The 17,339-nt window shown below is 48.3% G+C and overlaps 1 protein-coding gene across 9 annotated transcripts in view; it reads left to right on the top strand.

Moving 5' to 3' along the window:
- Nucleotides 1-17,339, top strand: part of INPP4A (inositol polyphosphate-4-phosphatase type I A) — a 126,953-nt gene that overhangs the window by 36,694 nt on the left and 72,920 nt on the right. Inside the window, exon 2 of one of the 9 annotated variants that reach the window (XM_036873033.1) lies at nt 13,192-13,326. The exons of the other annotated variants lie outside the window; for them this stretch is intronic. The gene's annotated coding sequence lies outside the window, so the exon portion shown is untranslated. The remainder of the gene's footprint in view (nt 1-13,191; nt 13,327-17,339) is intronic. 9 annotated transcript variants of the gene reach the window in all.

Below are 17,339 nucleotides of genomic sequence, written 5' to 3'. Positions count from 1 at the left end.
AACCAAGGTGGGCTCGGGGGTCCCTTCCTCCTTGACCCACGACATGCCATCCTCTCTACCTCCTGTCACTGCCCTCTACCATCACTGCAGGTTACCCCGGTCTCCAGAGATGGCTGGGCACCAGCCTTTGACGTCCTGTCACTCCGTGTCTGCAGGGCATGTAGTGTCACCAAGCCCTTGGCCTTCAGCCTCCTCTCCCGTGGTCGTTCCTGAAACTGCACCCTCCAGGAGATCCCAGCCTTCCGAACGCCCACCTCCCTCCTGTGTGTGCCCGTCCTTGGCTCCCACTTAGTCCCCGCCTGTCAGGCCCACGGAGCTCCTTGTCCACTGGGCCTGCGGTACAGGGACAGCCAGGTCCCAGCCACTGCTCCCAGATCTGGCGGTGTGAGGTGTGACAGTTTTCCTGTGCCTTGGTGATGGGGGAGATGTGCATCTCCCCCTGTGAGAGACGGGGGAGGCTGTGAGACATTTGAGGCAGAGCCCTTCTGGCTGAATCTGGAGGGATGGAGGGAAGGGAATCCGCCCCAGCAGCCAGGTGGGAGGGGAGGCCCTAAACCGCCTCACATGGTCTCGTTTTTTCCAGTAATTAAAATTTTACATACTCACTGTAAAGGGTTTAGAGAAACATGGTCCAGGTGATAAAAAAGAAAATCACGGTACACCATCTGCCAATGTTAACGTCTTAATACGTTTTCTTCTAATCTCTTCCATTTAGTGTGTGTGCGCTTCTGTGTATTTATATTGGTAGATCTTAGAGTTTTAGGTTTTCATTTGTCAAGTTGTTATAAACTCAGTAATTTCCATTTCAAATGTCTGCATGGTACCTCACCATATGAGATGGTATCTCACCAAATGACTGAACCGTAATTTACTGTTTCCCTGACAGACATTTAGGCTGCTATTAAATCTTGCGGTTTATGGTGTAAGGTACGTTAGGGCACAGGTAACAAGCTGCAGTGAGCGTCCTCTTAGCACACATCCAACCTACTCCCCCCTCCCCCCACCCCAGTGGCCGAGTAAACTCCAGCTGCTGCACATCTGTCTTGTGGATGGATGGCCAGGCCTAAACGGGTGTGACCTCATTCCACTCAGAGGTCTTGCCTTCCTGCTGACAGAGACCGTCCGGCCACTGCTAACCACAGGCTCCTAGTTGCTTTGCCTGTCAGTCTGTGCCTACTTAGGAGCTGAAGAAAATAGCCACATGTTTTCTTGTTTGTAGGACATATTTTAGGTTAAATGTTTAAAAAATGTGTGTGAAGAGTTGATGCAGTCTTGAAAATATGATAGTCATGCAGCCCGGCAACAGCAGGAACTATGTTTGCAATTTAACATTCAAGAGAAAAAGTAGGATGCTATACTTTTGTACCCGCTGATCTCATCTATGTAAAATATGCAAATAAAGAAACTCTGACTTTAGATAAGGTGTGATTATGGGTGGGGTTTCCCCTTTACTTTCCAAACTTGCAGCAAGGGAACCATGGTGATAATTTTTCAAGTGTCTGTGCTTTCTGTCCTTGGCTGACTACAGGGTCAGATTCCTTGAAAACCCCCAGGGCGGTTCCTAAGGTGACTTGGCTGCCAGGCAGGCGGTGTGTGTCTGGTTGTCCCCCTGCGCTTGGGGCCAGCCATCACTTCGGGACCACGGCTGTAGCTCTTCTGGGGATGGGAACCCAACTGCGGGGTTCTTTGTTGTGTTGATTTCAGGGTATCAGCATCTTATTAATTTGAAAGTATTTTGCTTTTTAAGTGAGAAATTTGGAAGCTGTTTCATTCATCTTCCTTTGAAAGTTAATCCAGGGTTTTGTTGTTATAGTAGAATACTCTTTTCCTGAGGTAAATCTGTAACTGAGAAAATAGAAATCTGTTGGAAACACCTTGTCTAAAGTACTACCACACGCTGATTGCTAACCACCTACATGAAATATTTCTCTTCATAAAATTTTAAGTTCTATCAAAAGGGTTACTGCTTATTAAAACAAGGGGAAGGAGGCCTCTTGATGAGAAAGTTAAATTAGAAACAGTACTGTTGAGAGGTTTTGAATCTCAGCCTTCAGGGGAGGTTTGCTATAGTCCCACTCCGCAGACCACGGCAGCTTTCCAGAGTCCCTGGCAGGTAGTTCCTCTTCCCTCTTTGCTCCCTACAATGGACGGCTCAATTTCTAGCCCTTTCTCTTTCCTTTCTGGGTATCTTCATGGGGTACCGTAATTGCATTGATGGGTTTATGTTGTTTCCTGAAGTCTCAGTAGTAAATTAGGCTGAGTTTAATGGAAATGCACACACATTGCGGGCGCTCTTACAAGATGGTCTAAGAATCAGTCGTGTCCCTGTGATGTTTGTGAAGCAGCAGAGGTGCCGTGAACCCTCCTGGGGTCCTGAAAGTCTGGGAGGTGTGGCACATCTTCCTCGGTGTCCAGGCCGGTCTCTGTTCTCTTGTCTTCTCTCCTCCTTTCCTTGCCCTTGGTCATCTTCTGAAAGAGGAGACTCTTCCACTTCTCCTGCCTTTCTCATCAACCTGTGCATCCCTGCCCCCCAGTGCAGTGGTGCGTCCAAGGCCTACAACAGCGTGGAGACCATTGGAGCCACCAGCGAGCCAGAGGAGGGGAGACCAGCTGAGGGCAGGCAGGGCTCCCGGAGTTGCCCAGAGGCCCTGCAGTGTGGGCGGGTGAAGCAGGCCCAGATCCCAGAGCTCTTAGATCACTGGGTTCCTGAGGATGAGTTACATCAGAGGAATCTAGGAATAGAAGTCAGTTCTTAGAAGGCTGGGTTGTGTGAAGGCCAGGGCAGCTGCTTCTCGGGTGTCTGTTTGCTCTACCTCTGATGGCCTTTGCCTGGAGGGCCTCCTCCTGTAAGGAGTCTGCACCAGGGATCTCAGCCAATGGCAGGAGGTGGGCAGGGGGAGCCTGGAAGCTGAGTTCTCTGGGGAGAGAAAATATATAAGTATAGCTTTCCATCTTTGCACTTAAAAAAAAAAAAAAAGGAAAGGCTAATTGATTCAGAGCCAAGGTAATTTAAAAGAAATAAGCTTTAAAATTTTAGAATAGTTTGAGATTTACAAAAAGTTGCAAAGAGAGTAGAGAGTTCTTCTACACTCCCCCCTCACCCCCTCACCCAGTTTCCCATATTATTAACATCTTAGCTTATCGTGGTACATTGTGATACATCAGTCACAACTAATGAGCCAATACTGATACATTATTATTAACTAAAGTCCATACTTTATTTAGATTTCCCAAGTTTTTGTTTTTATTATTTTTTAACCAGATGTCCTTTTTCTGTCCTAGAATCCTATCCGGGACACCCTATTATATTTAATTGTCTTATTTCCTTAGGGTCCTCTTGGTTGGGAGACTTCCTCAGACTTTCTTTGTTTTTGATGACCTTGACAGTTTTAAGTAGTGATGTTCCGGTATTTGTAGAATGGCCTTCATTTTGGGTTTGTCTGATGTTTTTCTCATGATTGTACTGGGGTTATCGGTTTTGGGAGGAAGACCACGGAGATGAAGTGCGTTCTGGTCACATCCTGGCAGGGTCCATACTGTCAGCGTGACTCGATCATCTGGCTGAGGTGTTGTCTGTAAAGTTACACTCCCCACCTGCCCTAGAATGTTCTCTTTGGAAGGCAGTCACTATGTGCAACCCACAGGTATGGGGTGGGAGGTAGGCTCCACCCCTTTGAGGTGACAGGGTTATTCACATAAATTGTTTGGAATTCTTCTATGTGGGAGGTTTGTCTCTTCTCCATTTATTTATTTATTCAGTCATTTATTTATAACAGAATGGACTTTGGATATTTATTTTCTACTGGGGGTTATAATTTAGTACTAGGTTACTTATTTATTTTGTTGCTCAAATTGTTCCAGCTTTGGCCATGGGAGCTCTTTTGGTTGGCTACTGTGTGCCTTTGACATACCCCCATTATTATGGGTTTTTTAACTGGTTTTTTTTTTTTTTTTTTTTTGGCACTACGAGATGCCCCAGACTCATCTTGTACATTTCCTGCCCCGGCCCTAGAATCTGCCATTTCTCCAACTACCCCTCACCCCTTTTATTGGAGAATTGCATTAAAAACCAAGACCCCGGCACCGAGTGGTTAAAGTTATTGTAATTTCAGTGTCTGTGTACTCAACTGAGCAATAAAAGCAAAGCACATAAATAGCGGTACCAGCAAGAAATAACTGAAAATCTCCATTACCAGCTCTGCCCCTTCTCAGGCTCCTCAGACACAGTTTTACGGTTGTAAACCTGATGTGCACCTCATTCCGAGTCCTGTTTCTGGAATCGTCTCTGTAGTGGGGATGCCTTTATGCACACACTCTTACCCATTCATGGTGGAGATGCGGTAAGTAGGTCTTGGAATAAATAATTCCTGCGCCCTGAGTCCTGTAGTGGCTCTTGGTCAAAAGCAATAAATTGAAAAAAGAACCCGATGGAAGAGAAGTTTTAGACACACGATGAGCTGTGTAGACAGAAAGCACCGCTGAGCCCCTTAGAGAGAGAGGGGCTGCTTGAGGCTGGGGTCCGGGGAGACAACTAAGAGATGGGGTTGCAGCTGGTCTGGTAGGTGGGGTGGGTGGGATGGGCTGGGGTGTTGTGGGGGTTGTACTGTGGAGGCTACACGTGCAGGGGGGGCCGAGTGGAAGCCTTGCACCCCACCCTAAAGACTCCGGAGCCTCATCTTTAGGAGAGTGTGTGCATGTGCACGCGTGTGTGTGTGTGTAAGTGATGTCATCTCTGGCTCTCAGCCACACTGGGAGGCCGGATCAGAGCTTGTTGCCTTAGCCCCTTGTGGGGTGCCAGTGGGAACAGAGAGAAGAGGGTGATGAAAGCAGAAGTCTCGAAGAGGGGGCACAACCCAGTGACTGCCCAGCGGGGTTGATGGTTAGGAAACCGTGTCGGGAATGTCTGAGCTCCTGAGAACGGGAGGCCCCAAAGGGAGAGGATGCAGGAGAAGCCAGTTCTTAAGGGGAACATGGGCTCAAGTTTCAGTGGGTGCCAGGAGTCCGGGGCTGGTGACTCATTGACTTAATAATCCTGGATTCGGCCTCAAGAGAGGCCTTACGGCCGAGGGGAGGGATCCGGGCATCATCTCCTGGATGGCTCGGTGGCTGAAAAAGTCAGGGTGCAGGAGGGTGAAGGCACACACAGGACGAGGCCTGGCCTGCAGCCTGTCCCTGTCCCTGCCGTTGTCCTGGCTGTTGGCAGAGGGAGCTGCCCCTTGTGCCGGATGACCGATGAGCATGGGGTTGCTGAAGCACCAAGTGGGAGCTGCCGTTACACACCGTCTCCTGACACCATCAGTACTGGGTGGTTTAGGGTCTTTTTTTTTTTAATATTTATTTATTTGGCTGCGTCGTGTCTTAGTTGCAGCACATGGGATCTTCATTGTAGCATGTGTGGTCTTTCGCTGCAGCACGCGGGCTATTTGTTGCGGCGCGTGGGCTTCTGTCTAGTTGCGGCGCACGGGCTTAGTTGCCCTGCGACATGTGGGATCTTAGTTCCCTGACCAGGGATTGAATCTGCGTCCCCTGCATTGGAAGTGCAGATTCTTAACCACTGGGCCACCAGGGAAGTCCTGGTTTAGGATCTTTTATCTTGGGGCTTCTGTTTTGCTGTGCTGGAACTCCTCTGACAGACTCATTCTGAGGGAGTTTAACCCTAATGCTCTCTTCTTGGCAGAGTGAACCCTGCTCCTCTCCTTCCTGAGTCTGAGAGGATGCTTGAGAATGTGCGCCCCGCCCCTGCCCCCTGCCACGAACTATGGGTGTCACTTGTTTCTGGGAGGGAGATGGTGTGGAGGACTCTTTAACTATTTGGTCTGCGTTTTTGTCCTTGGAAGACGTGGTATATTGTGTAGGGTTTTTCCATCATCCCTGCATGCAGCCACCAAATTCTGACCGCCAGTTCCGCTCCTTCTGTGTGGAATTAACATCTTTGTGAGATCCACGTGCCTGTGGAGTGATGTGGGCAGTGTAGAGAGGCCCGGGGCGATGGAGCTTACCCAGAATTCCTGTGCCCCTGCAGGGGCTGTGGTGATGGGGAGAAGTGCTCCGGTTCTGGGTGTATCACCAGGACTTGTCGGGGGGCTGGGTGTGGGGGAGGGAGGGACTGAGAGAGGAAACGAGGAGGACGCCATGCTGCGGGCATGAACCACCTGGAGGACGCGGATGCTGAGATGGGGAAGGCTAGAGGTGGAGCAGGAGGGAAGCCGGGGCGGCGCGGACAGTCCCAGGGAGGTGAGGACGTCCTCTGAAAGGGCTGGGATAGTCGGCTGGTTTCCTTTTTCTAACTGTGCTGCTTATCACACGGGAATCTCTAAAAAGAAGATGGTTTCAGAAACAGTACTTGGCTCTGGAGGATGGAGCCCATGTGGGATGAGGATGCCCACATGGGAGGGTCTGGGTCCATCCCGCAGTGGTCTTCTCAGTTGGGCTGCACAGAGGTACCCCAGGTCCCTGGCCTGCAGTGTCACAGTTAAATACGGAGGAAGAACTTGAGTTTCGGGCCAGGGAGTTTGGCATTTCACTGGTTTAACATGAGGTGCTTCCGGAGGTATTTGTGGTCTGGTTCAGTCCCGACCCCTTTATTGCCCTCGTGGGAATGCCTTCCTTCCTCTCATTCTGTTTGAAACTGGGATTCCACAGCTCCTTGCCCTAGAATCACCTGTGACACCAGTGCCTCCTAGTAGACGAGGTGGGAATCTAGGGCGCCCCACCTCCTGCCCCTGTCGGGGGCAACAGCAAGGTCGGGGTGGAGAGATTGTGCCTGCAGCAACCAAAGAGCAAACGCATCGAGGGGAAATGTTTGGTCCTTTGAGTGTCAGAACATGCCGTGAAGGGTTCGTTTTCCAAAATTATTATTTTGTAGGACGTGGACTCCTTCTATTTAGAACAAAATAAAACACTTCCCAAAGAAGAGAAGCATTTTAATGCCAACTTCTTAATTTAAAAAAAATTACGGTGGGGAAAAATAAAATGAAGTTGCATTTCTTTATGGTGATGGAGAAAAAAATCAAAGCCCAAACTGGGTCAGATAGACAATAGCAGTAACGATGAGTTCTGTCGGTATCTGATTGCAGCTGAGAAAACAAAACATCAAAAACAAATTGTATTTCCACAAGGGAGTGGGAGGTGAGCTTTGTGCATTCCACAGGATTTTCACACAGTGGGTAGTAACGTGTCAGAGCCTAGGTGTTTTTACACTTGGGGTAAGACCTCTGCTTTCTCAACTGATTCGGGAGGGTCTCGTGAGCCCCCAGCTGCAGACCCAGTGCCAGGCGGGGCCTGGGCAACAGAAGGTAAACCAAAGTTCCTTGGAGCCCTAAGGCCTCACCCAAGGAATGCTCTCTTTTGAGTGTTCACACACACTCACGCATGATCTCATCTGGACGGTTTGGTTTGCAAGCACCTTGGCCAGGGAGAAGCAGCAAATTTCAGTCAACAAGAACACTGAAAGCTGCTTAACCTGATTGCAGGTGAAGAGAGAGAAGCCGGCATCACGAGCAGATGTAGCTGGAAAAGGAGCAGCAAGCCGGGTGCATCTCACATGGAAATAAGCCGCCCTGTACCCCTGATGGGAAGCACCTTTGTGCCCAGTCACAGACGTGCTGAGTGCTGTTCATACTGTTCCCCGCACTGCAGACTGGATGGCAGCACCAGGGCTCCCTGGTCAGGGACAGGACTGGAGCTGGGGGATGGGTTCAGAAGAGTCCTTAAAATCAAGGAAGAGTGTAATACGTTTTACAACAGTTTTCTTCTAGTGTGGGTAGCTTTTAAAAAATTGCCCCCCACGTGATCTCTCACTGGCCAGAAGCAGCTGCCAAGGGTCCCCTCCTGGGACATCTCTCTCCTTGTGGGAAGGGGCAGGCCCTGTTGATAGGCTGTCCTGGGGGCCGGTACATTGTGTCCTTCCTCACTGTCTCCCATCATGCTCCTAGAACCTGTCCTGTCTTCAGCTGGCTGGGAGGAGATCTCAGAGGGGTGTGCGGGCAGGGAGCCGGATCCCTGTGATGCCAGGGGGCCTTCAGGGATGACTCGTCTGGTGTGTTCATGAGGGTGAGCACCGTCAGGTTCCAGGGGAGGTTGAGGCAGGGGCTTCTCCGGAAAGGGTGCCTGTGGGGCCTGTATAGGAAGCATAACCCTTGGACCTTTGGCATCTGTTTAATGTCTGGAGGGACCTGTAGGGGAACCTAGCCCAGGAGGGCCCTGTCCAGAATAACATCAGTTTGCTAAGTAGTGACTTTGGGTACGTTTCGTACGTTATAGACGGGGAGTCTGGGGCTGGAGGGGGTCTAAGGTCCAGCCCAGTTCTCAGCTCCTGCCTGACAGAGCCAGCACTGGAGTCGTCCTCCCTGCTTCCCCACCGCCATCACTGCTGTCAGGTGGAGATGCTTGGCTGGCGTCTTCACACTTCCCAGCCGCCTCCTTGATTTGGATTCTGAGAATGCCGTCTGCTTCCCTTAGAGAGTGGGCAACACTTGGTGACTTTCAAGAATGTGCTGGTAGATCTTCTCTCTCCCATGCCTGGTTACCCCAGGCCAGTTGTTTTTTGGGGAGGGGTGAGCACCGCATTTCTTTTGCATGTGGATTGGAACCCTTTTGGCCTTCTCAGCTGAGTGGCCCAGAATGAAATGGTCTCCTTTTGTGTAGAGGGGGCTACTTGAGAGGGATTTATTTATGAGGGATGCGTGTGGCTTGTGCACTTACTCTGACCTGATGATCTGATCTGTGATCACACACCTCTCATGCATGGTAATGTTTCCTCACATTTTCAGCTGACTTGCTAATCAGGATATACGTCTGGGTGACTTATTTTTAACAAAAATAATATATTTTTACAGACATTGCTTCGTTCCTGCTGGGGGGACGTTTCCTTATAGTGTGTAGAACTCATATTTTGCTGGTTAATGCCAGCTTCCCTAACATGAAGTATTAGACAAAAAGGAACTTATGCATAAATTTTGCCAATTGTTAGAAATTAAGTATAAATTTTATTGGGATCCACTTCTGGAATGGTAGTATTAGGAGCTCCACAGACCTATTCCTCAGCAAAACAACAATAATTGGTGAAAGCTGTTTTTAGGAAAACAATCAATTAAAATATCCAGAAATGGTCCTAAGGGTATGCAGCAAATGAAGAAACATTTATTCAAGAAAATCTACTGTATATCGGTAGCCACGTCAAGAGTCTGTGGCACTTGAGCTGTGGCCCACTCCTTCCTGCCCAGCTTAGTATGACAGAAGTTATCCCTCTGGCTGGGTGTGGCCAAGAACATGTGGCTCCCCCCAGCTTCCATCAAGGGCTACAGTATCTCCCTCGGAGGGGCAAGCTGCCAGCACTTCTCACTCCTCTCAAGCTCCCGTGTTGCAGAGGCGAAATTCCAGGAAAGTGTACCCAGCCTCTACTCATTGCGTGGAGGCTCTGCACCGAGCTGAGGATATTGGGGCCCCAGTTACCCTCTGTCATGCCAGTTTGCTCGTAGGGTGGAGGTCTAATTCCAGAAGAGTTAAGAAGGTCAAAGGCGGACCTCCCTGGCAGTCCAGTGGTTAAGACTCCCGCACTTCCACTGCAGGGGGCACAGGTTCGATCCCTGGTTGGAAGATCCTGCATGCCGTGTAGTGTGGCCAAAAAAAAGATCAAAGGCTACCCCCTCCACCCAGCACTCTGTTCATAATGTGGGGTGTCACTCTGGGAGAAATGAGCTACTGTCCTTGACCCCAACTCCAGAGCAGTGACTCAGAGACTTTGCCAAGGAGGAGAGGTTGGCCACGAGAACAGAAAACTCTGAGGTTCTCCCCAAAAGTACTGAATTTATTTATAACAGAGTATGGGGCAGTTCAGACCTAAGCATGCTGTCAAAAACAAGACAAGGAGATCTTGGCGGTAAGAAGCTAAAAAGAGGCTGGTAGCTCCATGAGAGCAACAGTTGAAACTTTAGGCTAGCGAAAACCAGAGAAAGAGACAGCTAAGAAGAGCCCTCCTGGGGTCAGAACAAACCTCAAACCCTGTTATCAAAAATTGTTCCCTCAAAAAGGCCAGCATTTAATTGATCATGCTGCACGGCAGTTGATGCCCGAGGATATTGTCAAAAACAGTAGAGCAATCAACCAGCAATTCCTGGAGCCTAACAGCTGGATGTGAGAACATCAGAGGCAGGCAGCTTTACAGAGAGATCAGGGAAGAGAAGAAGAGAGCCCGGATAAAACCATTGCCACCCCAGGGAGACTGTGCACACCCAAGGCAGTGTCCCCTGAGGAACAGCATCAGAGGCTGCACACTGTGGGGAAAGTGGGGAGTCCTGAGGGGATAGACTTCACTAAACTAGTCCAGCTGATTCACTGAAAAAGTAAGCAAACAGAAACAAGCCCTTGTGGGGAGAGGATCAGTATTTGAACTGCTACAATATATTACCTAAAAGGTCCAATGTTTAAGACAAAAGGATAACATGCAAAGAAACAGGTAAGTGTGATGGGATTCTTTTTTTTTTTTTTTTTTTTAAAGCATCAGAAACTGCCTGAAAGAGGGCCCAGATGTTGGATTTAACAAAGACATTAAAGTAGCCATTGTAAATATATTCAAAGAACTAAAGGAAATCATGCTTAAAGAAGTAAAGAAAGGTCTAATGACGATGTTTGATCAATTAGAGAATACCAATTAAAAAAAAAAGTATGAAATGAACTGAATGGAAATTCTGGAGTTGAAATGTAAAATAACTGGCATGAAGAATTCACTGGAAGACCAAAACAGTAGATGTTAACTAGAAGATAGAATGAGTAAACTTGAAGATAGAGTGATAGAGATTATGCAGTTCAAATGATGGGGGAAAAAAAATGAAGAAAATGAACAGAACCTCAGGGAAATGTGGGACACCATTAAGCACACCAATGTACACATAATACAAGTACCACAGGAGAGGAGAGAGAGAAACAGAAAAAAATATTAGAAGAAATAATGTTGAAAACTTCCCAATGTGATGAAAAACAATCTCCACATCCAAGAAACATAATAAACTCTTAAGTAGCATGAACACAAAGAAGTACACACTGAGGCACATCATAGGAAAAAATGTTGAAAGACAAAGAGAAAATCTCGAAAGCAGTGAGAGGAAAATGACTCCGATTGTACCAAGAATCTCAGTAAGATTAACACTTCTCATTTGAAACAATGGAGACCAGAAGACAGGGGGATGGATGGCATGTTCAAAGTCCTGAAAGAAAAAAAAATAAAGTCAGCCAAGGATCTTATATCCAGGAAAGCTGTCTCTCAAAAATGAAGGTAAAAATAAAGATATTCTCAAATTGAAAAATAAGCTGTAAAACCCCCCAGAGAATTTGTGGTCAGTAGACCTGCCTTACAGAAAATATAAAGGAAGTTCTTTGGGCTGAAAGCAAGTGACCACAGGTGATTATTCAAATCCATATGAGAAGCCAAAGAATGCCAGTAAGAAGACAAAGAATGCCAGTAAAGCTTATTATATAATTACATGAGACAGTATAAATGCATATTTCTCCCCAATTTTATAAAATAATATGTATATAATTATGTTTTTGGGCCTAGGACATTTAGAAAAGTAATGTATTTGACAATAACAGCATAAAGGAGGCAAACGGGAGCAAAACTGTATCGGAATAAGGAAATTACACTGCATTAATGAGGTAGCCCAAATCCACAGGACAATAGGAAGAGAACCAGAAATGGTGAATAATAAGGTAGATGAAACAAACCCTGGAAATATATACTTGCTTTCCTTCTCTCACTTCTTAAAAAACACAAAAATTATATAAAGAAATAATTACTATATTTTGGGGGTTGTAACATATATAGATATAATAATTATAACAATAATTGAACAAAAGGAGGAAAAAGGAATAGAACTATATAGGAGCAATGTTTCCATATCTCACTGTAATTGTGTGGGTAAAGGAATTAAAGGTTACACTAGAAAATATTTACTTAATGCAAAGGAAAGCAGTAGATGAGGAAGAGAGGAACAAAAAAGGCGGAGACTTCTATGCCCTTGCCACCTTCAAATTGTTTTTATTATAAGGGTATAAACTAAATATTAGAGTTTGACTGTGTTTCTTTAATTCTACTACATGAAAAAAATTTTTATTAGGTTTTTTTTTCTGGATAGAGCCCTCATCTGTCTCCCATTTATTCTGGGGCTTTTTGTCAAAGGTGTATTTTAAATGTATTCAGAGCATGTACACACCTGACCAGGAGGTTGTAAAGATAAAACAAGTGGCTGTGGCGTGAGGGAGGTGCTTGGACCTGGAGTTTACAACCTGGGGTTGGTGTGTCCTGGCTCTGCTACTGCTTTTGACCTTGAACTGGTCACTTGTCCATCTCTGACCCTGGCTTCGAATGTTAAAAGGTCACCTCGAGCACTCAGATGATGACTGGGAAGTATTTGACCACAGCTTCCCCCATCCCCCTTCCCAGAAGATGAGATGTGGGGAGGGGAGAGAGGGGATTCAGGTTCTCTGCCTCAGTGTGAGAGCCACACCCTTTGTAAGCAGAAAGGGGAAGGGGGGCTGCTTCACCACCTCTGCTCCTGGACCCCTTCCTGGCAGCACCCACCAGCTCAGCTGCTGGACTTGTGCGGTGTGTTAGGTCAGAGGATGCCAGGTGCTGTCTGTTGTGCGAGGCATGTTGTTGTGGACTGAATTGTGTCTCTCCCACTCCCAGCCCGTACCAGATTCATATGCTGAAGTCCTAACCCCCAACGTGACTGTATTTGGAGATAGCGTCTCTAAAGAGTTAATTAAGGTTAAGTAGGTCATGAGTGTGGGCCCTAATTGAGTAGAACTGGTGTCCTTATAAGAAGAGTAAAAGACACCAAGGAGGGGTGTCCACGTGAGGGCACAGGGAGAAGGTGGCCGTGTGCACGCCAGGGAGAGAGGCCTCAGGAGAACCCCAACCTGCCGGCACCTTGGTCTTGGGCTTCCAGTCTCCAGAACTGTGAGAAAAGAGATCTCTGTTGGGTGAGCCCCCCAGCCTGTGGTGGTGTGTTATGGCAGCCCGAGCAGACGAATACCCAGCTGCTGTGGAATCTCAGTGTTCTTTGTTGATACCCACCAGCACTGCCCCACTGAGGGTCTGGGAAAGCCATCCCACTCAAAATTATAGACGTGCAAGATAATCACAAATAAAAAGGCTGGTTTGCAGATTGTCTTCTCTCTGTTCTCCTTCAGATCTGCTTAATGACCAGCCTGGTGGCAGAAGCCGTCTGAGTGCCGGTGTCAGCCTGCCTGAGGGCTGTGGGTCTGGGGTGCACACTGATGCACCAGAACAGGGTCGCCTGACAGCAGTTATCCCAGAAATGCCAGGTTTGCCTTGCATTTTGATCTCCTCCCTATTTTCCCCCCTAAAACCGTGGTGGTGGATAATCACACAGTATTTTTAGATCTGCTCTGCAGTTTCTCTGTGCAAACCTTTCCTCGGGTACATGGTTTAATCCTCTCATCCAGCCTTGTTTAAGGTCTACAGAGTGCTATATTTATTTGACTTTATTTGAACTTTCAGGGCTTTTCAGAATATTGTTCCAAGAAATCTAATGTTTACAGAACTCTAGAATTTAATGCCTTAAAAGGCTTAGCTACTGATATGAGCGTAGGTTTTCTTATGACTTATTTCCCTCCTTTTTTTCTAGGCCATCTAGGGCAGGCTAGCTAAAAACTCCCTTGGAATTAGTGTCAGAAGGTCTTTTTTTTTTTTTTAATTAATTGCATTTTTTAGAGCAGTTTTAGATTCATAGCAAAATGTAGCAGAAAGTATAGAGCGTTCCCATATATGCCCTGTCCCCACACAGAAAGTTGTTTGCTTGCGCCGTACTTGTAACTTTTCAAGGACAGAAGGGACAGATTCTCCTTTTTAGAGAAGTAGTATATTTTCTTGGCTAGATTGACGACCTTTAGTGATCAGGTGGAGGGTGAGTGTCAGACCACCCATCTCTGTCTGCAGCTTGAATGAACTTGGGCCTGGCACCCAGCAGAGTCTCACCACATCTACCATGAGCCCAAGGGAGCCACAGGAGGTGTCATTGGCAGGCCCAGGTCTAATTCCTGGGGAAGCCTCCCCACTGCTCATAACCCAGGCCGTGTCATCCTCCAGAAAGAATGTGTCATTTAAAGATTTAAATCCTAACTCCTACATTTTCAGAGCATTTTTGCCTTTGTATCTCATTTGACTCTTAGCAAGACCTAGTGTCACTTAAATTTAACTGAGTAACTTGGGATCTACAAAGCCTTCACACACACTTTCTTAACTGAGATTTGCAGCAAGTCTCTAAGGTTGGGGATGTCTCCCCAACTTGATGACAGAGGACATGGGCTCCGAGCAGAGCCTTCCCACAGTCAAACAGCTGGTCGGGGGTTGGGGATGGAGATGGGATGCCGTGCCCCGGGCCCCCTGTCTCCTGAAGGGGGCCTGTGTGCTGCTGGATGCAAGCCTTATATCTGAAGAGTTAAATTCATTTCTACATATACTTGAGTATTTAACTAGATCAAGATATTACGTGTAGCAAATTTAAGTTAAAACATTTATTTAAAGAAGAATCTCTGTGCATCAGTACAATGCAGTCATGGTAGAAGTCATGCCCCCCTGAGGGCCTGCTGTTCAGGAGGTGCCGTGAACCGTGCTAGCTCTGCGAGGGGACCAGAATGGAGACCGGAGTCCTGTTGTGCGGCCCAGCCTTGCTGGTCGTCCTCAGGATGGTGGGGAAGACGCCCCTCTTCTCTGCACTGTGATGTCCTCGCTGAGGCAGGGAGTAATGATTTCCCTGGGGCTGGGGCAGGCTTTGTGGTGAGGAGCAAATGACAGAGCAGAATATACACAGTTCATGCCATTTTGGGCAGCCCACCAGTGTAGGGTAATAGATTGGGGAGGAAGGGCTGGGGAGGACAGAGCCACACCCAGCAGGGGACACCCAAGTGCCCAGAGTTTGTGCTTTGCCTGAGATCTGATAGCTGAATGAAACACCTGAAGCAGACCAAGAGCACGACTCTGTGTCAGCTGTGTTTCCCTGAATTTCTCTGCTCTTGTTTGTGGTTGGTGAGCGTCTGATGCACTGCGCACTGCTCAGCGGAGTGTTGCAGGCCTAGCGGAGGGATCCAAGACTTTAGTTGGATACACTGGTGCCTGCTCCCTTCTGGTTGAGTATTGGACACATGTGTGTTCACACCTACCCGATGGGTGTGCATCTGGCCCCTTCCCCAGCTGGTCCTCACTGAAACCTGGTGATGGGGCTGCGTGATGGTCCTGGGGGTGTCGGGTGATGTCTGTATGGGGCTGGCCCAGTCACCCAGAGGAGGAGGACATTCCACCGGGTGGAGACCTGCCTCCCTGGCTCTCCGTCAGTGACCTGCCTGCTCCCAAGGGGGCGGGACCTGAGGTGGCTTGGAGGGTGTACCTGCTCCCTGCCAGCTTCTGGTTTTTTTGTTTTTCTACAGATTTCTTCTAGTGGGAGGTGGGAGCAAATCTAAAAAACGAATTTTGAAGGCACATTTTCCCTGGTCTCTTTATTACCCAACTGCCAAGAATGTTTTAAAAAAAAAAAAAAAAAAAAAACGTGGGCTTCCCTGGCGGCGCAGTGGTTGAGAATCTGCTTGCTAATGCAGGGGACACGGGTTCGAGCCCTGGTCTGGGAGGATCCCACATGCCACAGAGCAACTAGGCCCGTGAGCCACAACTACTGAGCCTGTGCGTCTGGAGCCTGTGCTCTGCAAGAAGAGAGGCCACAATAGTGAGAGGCCCGCGCACCGCGATGAAGAGTGGCCCCCACTTGCCGCAACTAGAGAAGGCCCTCGCACAGAGACAAGGACCCAACACAGCCAAAAATAAATAAATAAAAATAAATTAAAAAGAAAAAACACAGTTCGAGTACTTAAAAAAAAAACAAAACAAAAAAAAACGTGAAAGCACAAGTAGAGATTTTAATTAGTTTTCACTGTCACTGCTCTTGGTGATGGTAACTTCACATAAGATACGTGACAGGGAGACACTTTATGGGGGCCTTTGTTCTCAGTGTGTTCTCTACACTGTAGAACTCAACTGTGAATTTCAGAGAAAAAGAAATAACCCTAAAAGGTTTATCTTGACACAATTATACAGATGTCCTGACTCGTTAGCATTCTTTTTCTAAACAAAAAGCACAAGGAGCCTGGAATCTTTCTGGAACAAGGAGACCGCGAAAGAAAGAGAAGATGCTTCCGGCAACTTCCTTGAGTGGTCTCATCCCACGTGGTTTACGGTGAGCTCATCGGGGGAGGGCCTCTCAAAGGCGAAAATGGCTCTCCTGTAAGGTGTTTGCTAATAGACCTGAAATTGCTCGGCCTCTTCAGTTACTAAGTGGTTTTTAGTTCCTTTCCTGGTTGTTGCCTTGTTGGGTTTCACTTCTGATTTGTAGAATTGAATAGCGCTTCCTTCAGCGCTAGTGAGCATGTGCCGACGTCAGTCGTCTTGTTGACAAAACGGCCTTTGAACCCCCTGGAGACCTGCCAGGACAAGAGAGCTGTCCTTTACACGTTGGTCATAGATGTTGCCTGTCTGTTCCGGGGCAGGTGCCCCCTTGGCCCAGCCTTACGAGGCCTGAGCTGGTTTGTACCAAGTGAGCAAGAGGTTTGTTTTCAAATGCCCAAGACGAGGGTTCCAAAGAGCCCAGGAGTTGCCTGCTAGCTGGAGCCCAGCACTGTGGTCTGGGGTCAGTGGCTCCCCAGAACTGACCCTGTCCTGGCCCTCCAGCCCATCCCCTGTGTCCCCTGCAGCACCAGGCTTCCCCGTTCCCCGAACTCACTGTCCCTGAGCGAGCCTGGACCTTTGAAGTCAGCTCCGTCCACGCTGCATCTGGACAATCACTGACTAGATTTAAGGGTTCTTCCTCACCTTCCCCACAGCCCAGGGCATGCGTTTCCCTTTTGTCTGGGCGTTGTCTTGCCTGAATGTCTTACTTCATCGGTAACACTGGTGGGTCCTTGCAGGCAGGGACCCTCCTGACTCGCCGTGTGTCCCCTCGGAGTGCCCGGCCCGGCACCTGTTGAATGAACGAGCGAGCAGCTCTGGTTCCCGGTTGCAGGCTCCCGTGAACGCTCAGGGGGTTGCAGGCCCCCGGTCCAGGCTTGCCAGTGGAGGGCAGAAACACCCACAGAGCTGCTGTCTGCCCCCTGCCCCTGGCCTGTCCCCGTTGGCCTGATGGTCGCTGGAGGTTGGCAGCGGTGCATGGCTGGTCTGCCGTTGAGTGTGAACTGGGTGCCGGCTGGCACCTCTCCCACCGCAGCTCGGGTGGGCGGCTCTGAGTGCTGCCCCGAGAAACGACTGGGCCTCCAGTCATTGGCTGCAGCTCTCT

This window comes from Balaenoptera musculus, chromosome 13 (assembly GCF_009873245.2).
Source record: "Balaenoptera musculus isolate JJ_BM4_2016_0621 chromosome 13, mBalMus1.pri.v3, whole genome shotgun sequence".
NCBI classification, from domain to species: Eukaryota; Metazoa; Chordata; class Mammalia; order Artiodactyla; family Balaenopteridae; genus Balaenoptera; species Balaenoptera musculus.
This window is presented reverse-complemented; position numbering and strand designations above follow the sequence as displayed.